This window comes from Aethalodelphis obliquidens, unplaced genomic scaffold (genome assembly GCF_003676395.1).
Source record: "Aethalodelphis obliquidens isolate GAN/ISIS:26980383/991018 unplaced genomic scaffold, ASM367639v1 scaffold25, whole genome shotgun sequence".
Taxonomy (NCBI): Eukaryota; Metazoa; Chordata; class Mammalia; order Artiodactyla; family Delphinidae; genus Aethalodelphis; species Aethalodelphis obliquidens.
In genome coordinates this window covers 9,799,501-9,815,072 of record NW_020837969.1, presented here as the reverse complement: position 1 = coordinate 9,815,072, position 15,572 = coordinate 9,799,501, and positions in this window count along the sequence as shown.

The following is a 15,572-nucleotide window of genomic DNA, read 5'->3' as shown; positions in this document are numbered from 1 at the left end:
TTCTTATGTATAAAACACTCAGAGTTTCTGTCTTTCTGATATAAAATATATAGGTTGAAAACACCCAAGTTTTTGAGCTGTTAATTATGTGCAGGTTCTCACTTGCTTCTCAAAATTATATGTAATGGACATTTTTGTCAATCTGATATAGATGATCTCACTTAGTGTTATTAAATAGACTAAAAATGCAGCAAAGAATGTCCACAAATAGTAACATCAACTAACTCATTAATTTTCCGAACTACTGTATATTTAATTTTACAAATTTAAACAAAAGCATCTGTCACTTTAATTATAATTATTTACCAAATTCTGAGAATACTACTAGCAGAAAATTGGGGCCCATAAAATGATTTTAAAATAGAAATTTGGACTTCCCTGGTGGCACAGTGGTTAAGAATCCGCCTGCCAATGCAGGGGACATGGGTTCGAGCCCTGGTCTGGGAAGATCCCATATGCCGCGGAGCCACTAAGCCTGTACGCCACAACTACTGAGCCTGAGCTCTAGAGCCTGCAAGACACAACTACTGAACCTGCGTGCCACAACTACTGATGGATGCGTGCCTAGAGCCCGTGCTCCGCAACAAGACAAGCCACCGCAATGAGAAGCCCACGCACCGCAAGGAAGAGTAGCCCCCGCTCGCCGCAACTAGAGAAAGCCCGCACGCAGCAACGAAGACCCAACGCAGCCAAAGATAAATAAAATAAAATAGATATTTCATTCAAATTTAAGAAGATAAGACAGTGGAGAATAGGAAAGAATGATTTGAAAAGTAATTTAATGATGTCAGGGCTTAAGAATCATAGTATTAAAATGAAATAAAAGTTCTTTAAATGAGTAGTTAATTTTAAGCTATAAAATCTTCCTCCCCCCCAAAAAAAAGGAAAAAAAGAAAAATGCAAGGGAATTAGAAGAGAAGTATGTAAAGGTAATGTATTAGAAGTCACTACATTTATAGTTCATTGAATAGAGAGGAGAAAAGAAAAAATCTATAACCACAGGAAATTTAATTAGAAACATGATTCTGTAGATACAGAAGTGGATATTATTGGGATGTTAATTAGGGATGGGAGAGGAGATAAGAATAAACACATTTTACAGAGGAAAATTATAAGTTCAGAAGGATTCTTTGAAAATATTTAAATATTTTATTTTAATATTTATTTTCATACAGATTTTTCAAAATGTGGATATAAATCATAATAGCACTTGGAGCATAGAAATATAACAGAATCCAAATGGCTGAATGATGGACAAGAGGTTCTCAGCAAACACACCATTACTTAGCAGCAGTAATGGCTGGAAACAAATCAGCCTGCTGTATAGGAGTTTAGGGAAAAGTAAGATGATTACAGGAAATAACAGGCTTCTACAGTAGAACCCATAACTAGTTAGTGGGCCTGTATACATGGCAAGAACAGTAAAGATGATGAATAGTGATGAACAGCTGGATTAGGATGAGGACATTGGCTAAGTAGCAGCTAAGTGCAGAGAGTGATGATTCCTAGGCAGTGGAAAGGGCGGTTGAAGGTGCAATCAGTGGAATCAAATAGCAGTGAATCAGGTGAAATCACTAGGCAAACACTGCAGTCAAACTGCAAATGAATTGGCAATCAATAGGCAAGCAGAGAGCAGTCATGAGCAATCAACCACAGACATTCAAATCAGGTTAACCTAGTGAGGGACCTGTCAAGTGTCCGCTGACACAGTGTCTCAAGGGTGAGGCATCTTGAGACAGTAGGGCATGCACAGTGTATTTGACAGATGACCTTGACACCCGTCCCTGTGGTGTTGAATGAAGGCTGAGGAAACACTCTGATATTGTTTTCAGAGAAGACATGAAAGACAAATAGTTTTTAAGGTACTAAGTACTTGTTTTTATTGATATACGAGGTTTTTAAGCAAAAGATAGCTTGTTTTGCTTATTATGTTTTGATCAATAACAACAACAAATATTTATTGAAGTCTTTGTAAGTGTGAAGCACAATCTGAAGTATTTTGTAAGCCTTTTCTCATTTATTCTTCTCAATGAGCATGTGAAGAGGTACTATTATTATTTCTACTTTTTGTTTGTGGACATTAAGACAGAATTTAAGTAACATATTTTTAAAAAGCTATACTGTATATGGGTAAAGAGCTATATTCATATTCCTAATGAAAGGCATCTTTGTTGAAAAGGAGACCATAATGATAGTACCATAAAATTTGATTATTTTAAATATTTTTAGATTGAGATTGTTAATGATTCCAATTGAGTGATTTCTAAACATGATTTAGAGCCAGAAACCATATATCTACATGAGTATTTAAAATATAACTTTAATCAAAGAAGTTTTGATTTAAAAATGAAACCTTAACATGGAAAATCTGTTTTGCCAATCTGTTATATAAAATTTAAAAATCAGATACATGAATATGTTAAATGTTAATAAGAATATTTTAAAAATAATAGGCAAAAGCAAAAAAAAGCAAATCAAGAAGAAATAGTAATAAATAATAATGGAGATTGGTGGTTGGTAAAAAAAAAAAAGGCCAACCTTTTGATTGTCAATACTTACTGTTTATGACAGTCTTAATAAAGACATTCATGATCTTTTCAGTGGGAGTTTAAAATGGTACTGGAGAACAGCCTGACAGTGCTTTTTAAAAATTAAGCTCTTTATTTTGAGAAAACTGTAGAATCATATAGAGTTGTAAGAAATAATACATAGGGTTTCTGCATATTCTTTACCCATTTCCCCCCTGATGGTTAATAACTTGCAAATCTAAGGTACAGTATCATCACAACTAGGCTGTTAATATTGACACAGTCAAGATGCAGAGCGCCTCCATCACCCACTTCTCCTTCTTTCCCACCTGTTCCTTAACCCTGGCAGCCGCTAAATCTGTTCTCCATTTCTGTAACTTTGTCATGCAAGACTGTTACTGGAACCAGAAGGCCTGTGACATTTTGGGATTGGCTTTTCTGATTTCTCTACTCAGGTCAAGTCTCTGAGGATTTATCCATGTTGTTGCATGTATCAATAGTTCATTCCTTTATATCGATAAGTAGTGTTCCACAGAATAGATATCCAGAAGTTTGTTTAACCATCTGTCATTGAAAGACACTTGGATTGTTCCCAGGTTCTGGCCGCTGTGAACAACACTGCCATAAATATTTGTACAGATTTTTTGTGGGAGTGTAAGGCCTTCATTTCTTTGAGAAAAAATTAAAACCTAGGTAGATATGCTGAGTCATATGGTAATTTCATGATTTTCTTTTAAAAACTGCCAAACAATTTTCAAGAGTGGCTGTATCATTTTTGATACTGTACACAATGTTTCTGTGATCCAGTTTTTCTGCCTACTTACCAGCATTTGGTGGTATTAATTTTTTATTTTAGTCATTCTGATAGTTGGGTAGTAATTACTCTTATTGGTTTAATTCATATTTTCCTAATGGTGGATGATGTTGAATATATTTTCATTTACTTATTTGTCCTCTATATATTATTTTTAATGAAATGTCTCTTCATATCTCTTATTCATTTTCTAATTGGATTTTTTTAACTGCTTAGTTTTGAGATTTTTATATACCCTAAATACTAGTCCTTTGCCAGATATGTGGTTTGCAGATATTTTCTTCTGCTTTATAACTTTTCTTTTCATTCTATTAACAGAGTCTTGCAGAGCAAAAACATTTAATTTTGATGAAGTACAATCAATCAATGTTGTCTGTGATAGATTGTGCTTTTTAGTCGATTCTAAGAAATATGTCTCTCCCTAGATTCCAAATATTTTCTTCTATACTGTTTTTTTCTAAGTTCTGTAATTTAAAATTTTACATTTAAGGCTGTGTTCCTTCTGAGTTAACTTTTGTGTAAGGTGTAAAACTTAAGATGATTCTTTTTGGTTATGGATATTCAATTAATTGTTCAACACCATTGTTGAAAAGACTATCTTTCCTTCACTAATTGCTTTTACACTTTTGTCAAAAAACAGTTGGACATATTTTCGTGCATCTGTTTCTTTTCAGTTGATCTATGCATCTATCCCTCCCACATTACGACAGTCTCCATTACTGTTCTGATATAATAAGTCTCGGAATTGGGTAAATTAATTGCCCTATCTTTATTCTCCTTTATCAAAATTGTTTTACCTATTCTAGTTTGGTTCCCCTTCTAGACAGATGTTAGAATAATCTTGTATACGTCTATTAAAATATTGCTATAATTTTCACAGGAATTGCCTTGAACCTGTGTATCATTTTGTGGAGAAACACTATATTATACCGAGTCTTCTAATCCTTGAACACATTATACACCTGCATTTATTTAGATTTTCTTTGACTTATTTTATCAGCACTGCATAGTTTTCTTCATACAACTCATGTACATGATGTTTTGTTAGGCTTACACCTAAGTATTTGGGGTATTTTTGAGCAGTTGTAAATGGTATTGCATTTTTAGTGTCCACATGTTCATTGCTAGTATAGAGAAGTGCAATTAATATCGTATGTTTATACATTTTGCTGCAACCTTGTTGTACTCATTTATTCGTCAGGGGAGTTTTTATTCTGTTTTGTTTTTGTTTGTATATTCCCTAAGAATACATGTAGACAATCTATGTGGATAATCCTCTATGTACATGCATCTTAAAATTTTCTATTTTCTATTAGAATTTTCTATCCCAGTTTTTATTGGACTTTCCTATGTAGACATATTTACAAATAGTGAACATTTTATTGCTTCCTTTCTGATATGTCTGTGTTTTATTTCCTTTCCTTGCCTTATTGCACTGGCTAGAAGTTCCAAGACTAAGAAGACAGGAGTTGTGAGAGTGGACACCTTTGCCTCATTTCTTATCTGAAGGGGAAAGCAGTTAGTCTTTCACATTTTAGCATAAAACTAGCTGTGGGTTTTGTAGAGGCTCTTTTTAAAGTTGAGGAAATTTCCCTCTTTTCTTACTTTTTTCTGAGAATTTTTGTCATAAATGAGTGTTGAATTTCATCAAATGCTTTTTCTGCATTAAATGATATCATCATATGACTTTTCTTCTTTAGCCTGTTAATTTGGTGGATTACACTGAGTGTTTTAAATATACGTCCAGCCTTGCATGGAGTAAACCACACTTGGTAATGGTGTATAATTCTTTTAATATATTATTGAATTTTAATTGTTAATATTTTGTTAATATTTAAAATATTAAAATTAATATTAAAATGTTTGCATACATATTTACAAGGAATGTTAGTCTGTAGATTTACTTTTTTGTACTTTGTCTGGTTTTGGTATCAGGGTAACTTTGGCTCATAAAATGAAATGGGAAGCATTCACACCTCTTCTATTATGTGGAAGAGATTACGTAGAATTAGTGTTAATTTTTCTTTGTATTTTTATAGCATTTTCTGTTGTAATCATCTGGGTCTGAAGGTGTCTTTTGTTTCAGTTTTTAAATTACAAATTAAATTTTTAAAGATTTATAGGACTATTTATCTATTTCATATTAGATTAATTGGGGTGATTGTGTTTTTCAAGGAAGTGGCACATTTCATCTAGTTGGCAGATGGATTTGTGTAGAGTTGGTCATAGAATAGTCCATTATTATCCTTTTGAATTCCTTTATAGTAGTAATTTTTCTTCCCTCCTCTTTTCCTTCTGTATCATACTAGAGGTTCATTCCATTTATTGATCTTTTCAAAGAATCAACTATTTGATTTTTCTCTATTGTTTTTCTTTTATCAGTTTCATTGATTTATATTTTTACTTTATTATTTCCCATTTATGGCTGCTGTGAGTTTATTTTGCTCTTCTAGGTTCTTAAAGTGATTTGATTGGTTTCAGCCTCTTTCTCTTTTCTAATGTATGCATTTGATGCTACATTTAGTGCCATAAATGTTCTTCTCAGGACTGCTTTCTCTGCATTCCACAAGTTTTAATATGTTGTAGTTTTTAATTTTCACTTAGTTCAATGTACTTTAAAATTTACCTTGAGACTTCCTCTTTGACTCATGGATTATTTAGATTCTGATGAGAAATCCATTGTCATTTGAATTGTTTTTCACCTATAGGATAATTGTGATATTTCTCTGGTTGTTTTAAAGATTTTTAAATTTTTCTTTAGTTGTCAGGAATTTAATTATGATGTCAATGTGGATTTCTTTGGGTTCATCCTGTTTGGGGTTTACTCACCTCTTGAACATAGGATTATGTGTCTTGTCAAATTTGGGAAATTTTCAGCCATCGTTTCAAGTACTTTTTCAGGCCCATCCTCTATATCTTCTCTTTTGGGACTTCAATGACATGCATACTAAACCTTCTTGTAGTCCCACACTGAGGCTCTATTCTGTCATTATTTTAGTCTGTCTAGTCAGATTGGGTTATTTATATTGTTCTATGTTCCAGTTCACTGGTTCTTTCCTCTGTCCCTTCAGTTCTGATCTTGAGCTCATTCACTACACTTTTTATTTTGTTATTCTATTTTTTACTCCTAAACTTTCCATTTGGTGCTTCTCTATATTTCTTTGCTGAGACCGTCTATTTCTTTGCTGAAGTTTTCTATTTTTCATTTGTTTTCATAACAGCCAATTGAAGCATTGCTCATGAGTGCTTTAAAATCTTTGTTAGATAATTCCAGCATTTTTCTCTTCATGGTATGGCCATCAATTAATCGTTTTTTGTAAAATTCAGTTTGAGATCTTCCTGGTTCTTTGTATAAAGACTTTGAATTATATCTTGTACATTTAAAAATTGCGTTAGGAAGCTCCAGACCTTATTTAAATCTTCTGTTTTAGCAGGCTTCCTCTGACAGTGTTCTGGTTGGGGATGGGGGACAAGACCTCATTACTGCCCAATGGGGATGGAAGATCAGATTCGCTCCTCAGCTTCCACTGACACCCAGGAAATGTGTACTGCTGTGGGGCTGGGAGGATTGCAGCTGCCACGTGGTTTCCAATGACACTGCAGTGGGGTTGTCTTGTCTCTGCTGGATAATAATGAAAGTCCTAAGTCTCCCCTGGGCCATTTCAGCGGCGGGGGAGTAACTTCTTGTTGCTGTCAGGTGGGCTGGAAGTCCAGGTGCCCATCTGCTCTCCTCTGACTCCATGGGCGCCGGGGTGCGTTTCCAGTGACGGGAATGGGATTTCCAGCACCCTTGGCATTCTGTGCTGCTGCTCTGCAGCTTCACAAGTGCGGACGTCCACGTTTTCTATGTGGTCTTTGCTGGCATGGCTGTGTGGGGCACATAATTTTTTCTGTGGTGTTTGGCTGGAGTAGGGCCATTGTTGTCTAATGTTTTATATTTTCCTCGGTTGCCCGTGTCCTTTTCCTTTAGCTAGAGAGGCCAGGCTTTGGTTGGGCATTTCTTTCTGTATCCATCAGCACTTCTGGGCTGCCAGCTTCTTCAGCTTCCGGTCTTGGATACAAGAGGCAAAAAGAAAACAGAACTCACTACCATGTCCTGAGATTCTTAGATGGTCTGCCTTCTCTTCACCTTGCAGAGTCTTCTTGTTTTATATATAGTGTTCAGGGTTTTTAGTTGTACTTTGTGTGACAAATAGAAAATAGTACATCTACTCCATCTTCCCAGAAGCGGAAGTAGACAATAGTTATTTACAAACAAAAGTATTCAAACATTTTGACCCTGTAACTCCATTTCCTGAAATGTAATGTGAAAAAAATCTAATATATGCACAAAATATTCACAGACAGTTTGTTATTTTAATAATGGCAAAAGTTAGAAATAAACAAGTACCAGTAATAAGACATTTGTAACATACATATAGTAGAATACAGTACAACTGTATAAGTTGTAATTCTAGATTTCTTCACCTTATACAGAAATATATTCAAGATATTTACTGAGTGACTACAAAGTAATTACAAATAGGATGCACAGAATGAACTTCTTTATAGAAAATTATGTAATAAGTATGTATATAAGCATGCAAGCAATTTTTATTTATGTACGGAGAGCCTCCTTAATCCAGTTCTCTGTCTATTCTGTGGCTACATCTGAGCAGAAGCTAAACTTGGCTGAAGAAAAAATTCAAGTGTTTTTGAGCATATATATTGAGTGTATACGCTGAGTGCATACCGACCACATACCTCATCTGTTGCCTGGCGGTCTCATTATATACCCTGTTCCTCATATCAATTCATACATTTTAAAATGAAGATATTTAACTGTTTCCTTCTCTTCACTTTCAGCAGTTGACTTTGCTTCTGAGTTACTCAGTAAAGGAAACTTTCTGAAGTTCTCATCATCAAATCGACCAGTCTACCCACCTTGTCTTCCCCCTTCTCACAATGAACTGTTGGTTCTTCTCTCTCAGTTAAATTTTATCACAGGATCCTGTGCTCTTTCATCTGCTCCAGATTGTTCCAGAAATTGCTCAGTTTTCTGACACCTTTAGTCTTCCTCTCTCTAGTGAAGCCATTCCCTTCCAGAAATGATAGATCTGTCTCCAAAATCCTAATTCTGTCAAAATCCTCAAGAGTTATCTGTCTCAGTCTCCATGCCTTCACTTTTCATTTTCTCTTGATGCTTTTCCAGTCACACGTTCATACCCATTGAAACAAACATTTACAGCCAATGATATGAATAATTTCTATACCTCACCTCTCCGGATAGCAAATGGGCAGTTGCTCTTCCTCCTGCCAGGTTTTACATCGACATCACATCAGCATTCGTTCACTTCCAAGCTCCCCGTCCTCGTACTCTTTCTTTTTTCTTTTTTTTTTTTTTTTTTTTTTTGGCGGTATGCGGGCCTCTCACCGCTGTGGCCTCTCCTGTTGCGGAGCACAGGCTCCGGACGCGCAGGCTCCGGACGCGCAGGCTAAGTGGCCATGGCTCATGGGTCCAGCCACTCTGCAGCATGTGGGATCTTCCCGGACTGAGGCACGAACCCGTGTCCCCTGCATCGGCAGGCAGACTCTCAACCACTGCGCCACAAGGGAAGCCCCTCATACTCTTTCTAAACTTGGCTTTCAGGAGAATATACATACATGGTTTTCTTCTTTCTGCACTTCCTATTCCTTTTCAGTGGGTGTTCATGGAATTAATTAATTTTTCCTCAATTTCAGGATGGTGGCACATCCTGGGCCATTCCTCAGAACTCCTCTCGGCCTCTCCTCAGTTTCTAGAAGACCCCCTCTGGACCCAGAGTCTTTCTTCTGGGTCCAAAGGTGTAGGTTATTTGTGGATGAAATTATCCAGGTGTGTGAGGTTTGTCCCCATGGGGATGCAACTAAGGCTCAGAATTATACAGGTGTGACCTCCTGACCATTGGGTTGGGACGTCCGTGTCTCCTGAAGCAAGCAGAGCTAACACTTTTCTGCCGCTCTCCATGCTTCTCTTCGTGAAGACTGTGATTCTTGCTTCATCTCCACAGAGATACAGGCAGTCAAAACACATGGGTGCCAAACCTCTAAGCAAACCTTGATTTTCAATCGGAAGTTAGAATTTTTCATAAACTCCTGAATTAGATAACTCATGTGTGGTGTACAGTTTTATTTCAGATAATAACATTTGCTGCAATAAAATCTACTTATCAGTAAATATAACTTCTCTCTTTTTTTCATCTCAAATCTTTACGTTGTGACTCAAACTGAATTATTCATAATTTTAAAAACAACATAATGTTTGGGCGTATTTGTTGTAATTTAAAACAGCAATTTAGATGGAAAGAAAATACTTCTCCTTATTCTTCATTTTAGCATAAAAGTATACAATTAATCTTGGTTTCGGTTTATATGACTGTTTAGCAGTGATGCTTTCCCATCCATTTACACATTTAACTCAACATGTATTCTGTAATTTTTATTTTTACTTTTTTTTGTTAGAAATTTAGCCCTTGGGCAAAATAAAGGAAGTAGTTACTTTTTGTCAAAATGTTGCAAGACGGTAGCTCTGGCTTTGCAAAGGAGACTCATCAGGCCTGTATGTCTTCTATTCCTAGCGTTATTTTACTTATCCCGAGAGCCCTTAGGAGACGAAGCTTATCATCAGTGGACTCACTGTTATACTTCTAATCTTAACAGAAGTTTTGGATATGTGGTGTTGTAAATGAGATACATTATTTGAAAAAATGCACAAGTGAAAAGCTGTATAAACCCTTTCCTTTGATATATAGCCATTTAAATGGCTAATTTTATTGAAGTGCAAAGGGACTATGACTGTGCACCTCTGATCATTAGTAACAGCACCTCTTAACTCAGCACAGTGGAAATCCTAGCTTTAATGAGAAAACAGCCTTTTTATAGCATCTCTTCAGAAAGAGGTTCAAAGTGTGCTCATACGTCTGGATTTCTTTGTGGATATAACCTGTATATTAGACAGTTTCGGGCTTCATATTTTACCATTTACCAGAGTTGAGAAGTGAAAAATTTGTTACTAGAGAAATTTGGACAAATAATTTTGTAATGAGTTTTTCATAGCGTGACTTAGCATATATTTACATTGTAGTAAAAACTACCTGGTCCCTGTACAAAAGCTTTTGTATGAAGAAGGATGTGACAACAAAGACAAGTAATATATTATCACTGGGAATATGATATTAACTAAAGAATCCACTGTGGTAAAAATTTTGCCTGACCCTAGTGGAAGCAAGAATGGATTGAAATAGCCTAAGGTGTGAAATAAGAATTAGTTAAGGGGTATTTAACTACTTTCTCTTGTTCTACTAGAATTTTCCTAACTTATTTTGGTGCCTATCATCTTCATTAAAAAAAAACAAAACATTTTTTTTTTCATGTATCAGAGTTTGAAGTCCCAGGAATCAACCTCTGACATAGATGAGCTAAAAAAAGCATGTGCTTTTGTGTGAAGTCATGTAGAAGGGAGAGAATGGAGCAGAGCTGGGCTGAGGGAGAAGTTGGGCTGCAATCCAGGCTGACAGTCAGCAAGGGAGCCCAGGGTAGATGACCCTTCAGAGGTGGCCCAACCTGGTCCTGTTGGATCCCCGTTGACCTTTCATGAGACATAGATGCCCAGGAGGGAACATAGCCTTGGGAGAGACATTTGTTTTCAGCTGAGGCAATATCTGGGACTGTTTGGGAAGCCCTAAGAGATCTTGCTCTTAAGACCTTCAGCAGAGTGGATGAGGCCCACCCATGTTACAGAAGGTAGTCCGCTTTACTCAAGGTCTGCTGATCGCAAATGTTAATCATTCACAGGGGCATGGAGACTGTGGTTTGACCAAACAGCTGGGAACCATAGCCTACCTAGGTTGGTGCTTAGAATTAACCATCACAGGCATTGTTGTACCTTCTTTGTGGTGAGAGGCACATGATTCAATCATTTCTCCCTTACTTTTTTAAAAAAAATCTATTTATTTATTTATTTTTGGCTGTGTGGGGTCTTCATTACTGCGCGTGGGCTTTCTCTAGTTGTGGCGAGCAGGGGCTACTCTTCGTTGCGGTGCGCCAGCTTCTCATTGTGGTGGCTTCTCTTGTTGTGGAGCACGGGCTCTAAGCACACAGGCTTCAGTAGTTGTGGCACTCAGGCTCAGTAGTTGTGGCTCACGGGCTCCAGAGAACAGGCTCAGTAGTTGTGGTGCACGGGCTTAGTTACTCTGCGACATGTGGGATCTTCCCGGACCAGGGCTTGAACCTGTGTCCCCTGCATTGGCAGGTGGATTCTTAACCACTGTACTACCAGGGAAGTCCCTCTCCCTTACTTTTGATAATGTGCTCCAGCGTGCCCCTGACACTGAACACCTAAATTTTGCCAACGTGGCACCACCCGAAATATGCATGGGGTAAGTGTCCTACCCTTTGGGACACATCTGTCTCACTGTGGCCTCCAATGTGCTTCTGTGATCTATTAGCATGATGCCATCAATTCAGTGGATTCACATGATATTCAGTAGGGTTATCAGGAAATTCAAGTCTCTCCAGACGACATTACGGCAGAGGGTTGGATATTAAACCCAGCCTTGGAGCGGAACTCACAATGTGTACTGTTGTTTTATTCATGTGGATGTGAACTCGTTCTGATGCCTTTCTTTGATTGCAACCGTGTAAACTGTGTTAACCTGCTCTAGCAAAGACAGCGCCAGGTGTGGCAGCTGCTCCCTGGTTAAGCGTGTGGACGTATGCTGCCGTGCTCCAAGCCCCACGTGTGTTTCGCAGGATCTGACTGGTAATTTAAGTGGCAAACTGACAGGCACCACCCTATACCCTTTATGTCTGTAAGGGTGTCCAAGGGAGAGAATACTGCTGCTGATTTACGGTCTTGGCTACACTGGGGTGAGGGAGGGCAAGTTTCATAAGCTTCTACTTGGTCTTCGATATATAATAGCTTTTAAGCCACCAGGTGAAGACCCAACATGGAAAGGGTGACATACTCAAAAACATATCTATTCTGTTTGCTCATTTAGGAACTGAAGAGCTAGCCGTCAGGTAGGTCTGTGGACTGAGTGGGCCTGTGGTAGACGGAGCTTAGCCAGCACTTCATCTGTTGCCTGGTCCCCATATGCCGTCAGTGCAGAAGGGAGGAATGAAGATGTTTCAGGTGTCCGAGTATGAATGCTGACACAGACCAGTGTGTCCAGTGGTGCCCTCAAGTAATTATTGGGTGTCCCCTTTTCCCTAGGGCCATTAACTTTTGTCTATGCAGATTCTCCCTGTCCTTCGAGAAATGATTTTAATCCTATACTGTTCATGAATTTTGAAATTTTATAATATATCTGAGTCTTAGTTTCATCATCAGGTAAACAAAAATATTAGAGCAAGAAAATAGCTAGATTTCTTGTGTCTCTAACTCTTTAAATAATATTTTTAATCTACCATGTCTTGTAGCTAGATTAATGCAGATCACATAGAATGCATTTGATAAATATGTGATATTTTAAGAGCTTAAATTGTCAGGAGATGCATTTAGCTAGGTTGTCAACTTGAAAGATGCAAATATTCCTCAAAATAATATAATAAATGCTTAAAAACATCATGAAATATTGAAATATTTAAGATTAAAGCATTCATATAAGATCAGATTTGTTACATTACCAAAAAAAGAAAATCTCTTCTTTATGGGTTTCCCGATGTTGGGGAAAAAATCCTCAGATATGCAGTTCATCTGCATTTAAGTTCTCCAGGAAATTTATCTGTGTTAAAAGCATGCAATTCTGAAGATGCTACCATTTGTATATCATTTTTCCCAGGAAGTAGCAGATTGTCCCCTAACAAATAAAATTTATAAATGTGAAATGTGTTCCTACTGGAAAAACAATGGGGGCGGGGTAGGTGTGTAGAACCCCATATTCAAAAAGATGCTTTCAAACTACATTTTAAAAACCAAATTAAGTCTCTAAAACCTGGGAAACGTTTATTTACTACTTTGGGGAGGACAGAATTTTGTAATTTTTCATACAAAACCTTACTACTTGTCGCAAGTTGGCTGTCATTCCAAAGTGCCAGATATAATGGCAGATTCCACATTGGAGGACATTCCTTACTTTAGAGTAAGAATCTCTGCTTTATTTTTTTCCTCATAGATCCAGAAACAAATGTATTTTATGAAATACAGTTATAATTTAGCAGTATTTTTAGTTTATATAAAAACATTCAAAATAATATTTTGCTCAGAGTTTAGGATGTAAATTATCAAGAGTCCTTGTGGTATTAAAATATTCTCACATACACTGTGAAATCTGACCTTTTCGTGGAAGCAACATCTACCATTTTGTAGTGCATCTCCAGTTATTTCATTAGGGTGATCCAGGTCTTTAGTATTATGAGTGACTTTACAAACAGAAAAGTCTTTTGTCTTTTTTTAGATGTGTATCTTAACGCTTTCCTTCAAGACTAGCAGAGCCCACGGACAATCATAAGGATCATTATAAATTTACCATTGGATAGAAAGTGAAGACCAGGCAGCGTTGTAGAAGGGGTTGAGGCAATATTTTTTAACCCAGGATTTTCTACTTTTTCTTGAACATGGGTCCCAAAGGAAAATATACATGTCAAAACAAAGCAGGTAGAAGCAAAAGAATTCACACACACAGAGATTTAACGGCAGGGGGATTCAGCACTGCCCCTAGGTATGTTCGCCTGGGAGTGGTAACGACTGGGTAAGAAACAGGAGCAGGAGACATTTGTTGTTGCTCAAGGAACAAGAGAAGACCTGGGAACCTGCCTCAGCTCAGTCGAGGCGAGTAACAAGCGAATGCAGTTTTTGTTTACTTACGTAAATCTTTATACATCACCATGTAAAGATTACAAGATCCCAGAAAGAACACAGCATATGAGAGGGGAGAAAATCAAACCGGAAGAAGAGATATTAGCGTCGCAAGGGACCTTAAATGCACTGAAGTCCGATTTCCTACTGGATGTCAGCATTTAACGTTATGGATTTTGTCAAGTGGCTGAGTCAGTGTTTATCACTGATGGACACACCCTTTGCTTTAGACATATTTTCTAGATCTGAAATTTGAGATATACTTATGCATTAATAGAAAACTGTAATCCTTCTGCTATATGATTAATCTTCCAATTTTTGAAACTGACTCACAAAAGTTCCTTTCTCCTTCCTCATCATCTTCTGGAAGCTACGCATCTCTAAATGTTAAAGCCATTCTTTAAAGGACATGAATGTGGCACAATCTGTGATATTCCACCTGGATTCCTAGTCCATAAGGACTTGATGCCCGTGCTGGCTGTACCAGCAGCAGACAGTTTTACTTTCAGCCCCTGAGGATATTGCCTCAACTGCTGAGATCCATCTTTCCCAAGGTCATGCCCTTTCGCAGAGCATTTGACATCTGCTGTTGATCAATATGGAAGTATAAAGTCTTGGGTAGCCTGCAACCGTAGGCAATTATGAAAGGCCATTATAATTCCAGAACTTCCCGTGGGTTTGCTTCAGGTGATTACTGGGCCTGAATCACAGCCTGACTTCTGCTGCTGCTGCCAGGGGACCTGAGCCAGAGGAGTCGGGGGTGGGGTAATAAAACGTAGTATCCCTAGAGCTAAAGCGTTGGGCCAGCAACATGGGTATTATTAAATTTGTTCCACCAAAAATAAAAACATCAATGATAGGTGATCAAGAAGCTAATGGCAGTCTCCAGATTAAATCAGGCAAGCCAAATACCACAAAATATATGAATATTTTTTGCAAAATAATATGAAACATGAGCTTTCAAGACACTGGACGCCAGGCAATATAGGTCAGTGATCCCTGAGGGATGGGAAACAAATCAGTCGGGCCGTATGGTCACCCCAGGAGCCGACTTGAGTGAGTCGCCAGCCCATCGCACAGGGAGGGAGGAACTGGGCAGAGCTGAGAGTCCAAAGAGAACAAGGCAGCTAAAATTCACAGAACCGAGCAAAGGAGGGGAGAGAGGTACAGGGAGAAAGAAGTATGCAGCTCTGCAGATGGCCCTTTGGAAAGTTCAGCTGAAGGCTGTAAAGCACATGCATGTGAGAAAAGTACTGAAAGCCAGAGTAAGAACCACCTGAAGGATTGAGTGGGAACAGTAGTCATTCGGCACTAACACAGGGCTGAAGACAGTGCCTGCTCCCCCCCAGCCACATTGCAAGACTGCTTAATTCACGGGGCGTTAAGTAGAATGCACAGACCAGCCTTGGCTCAG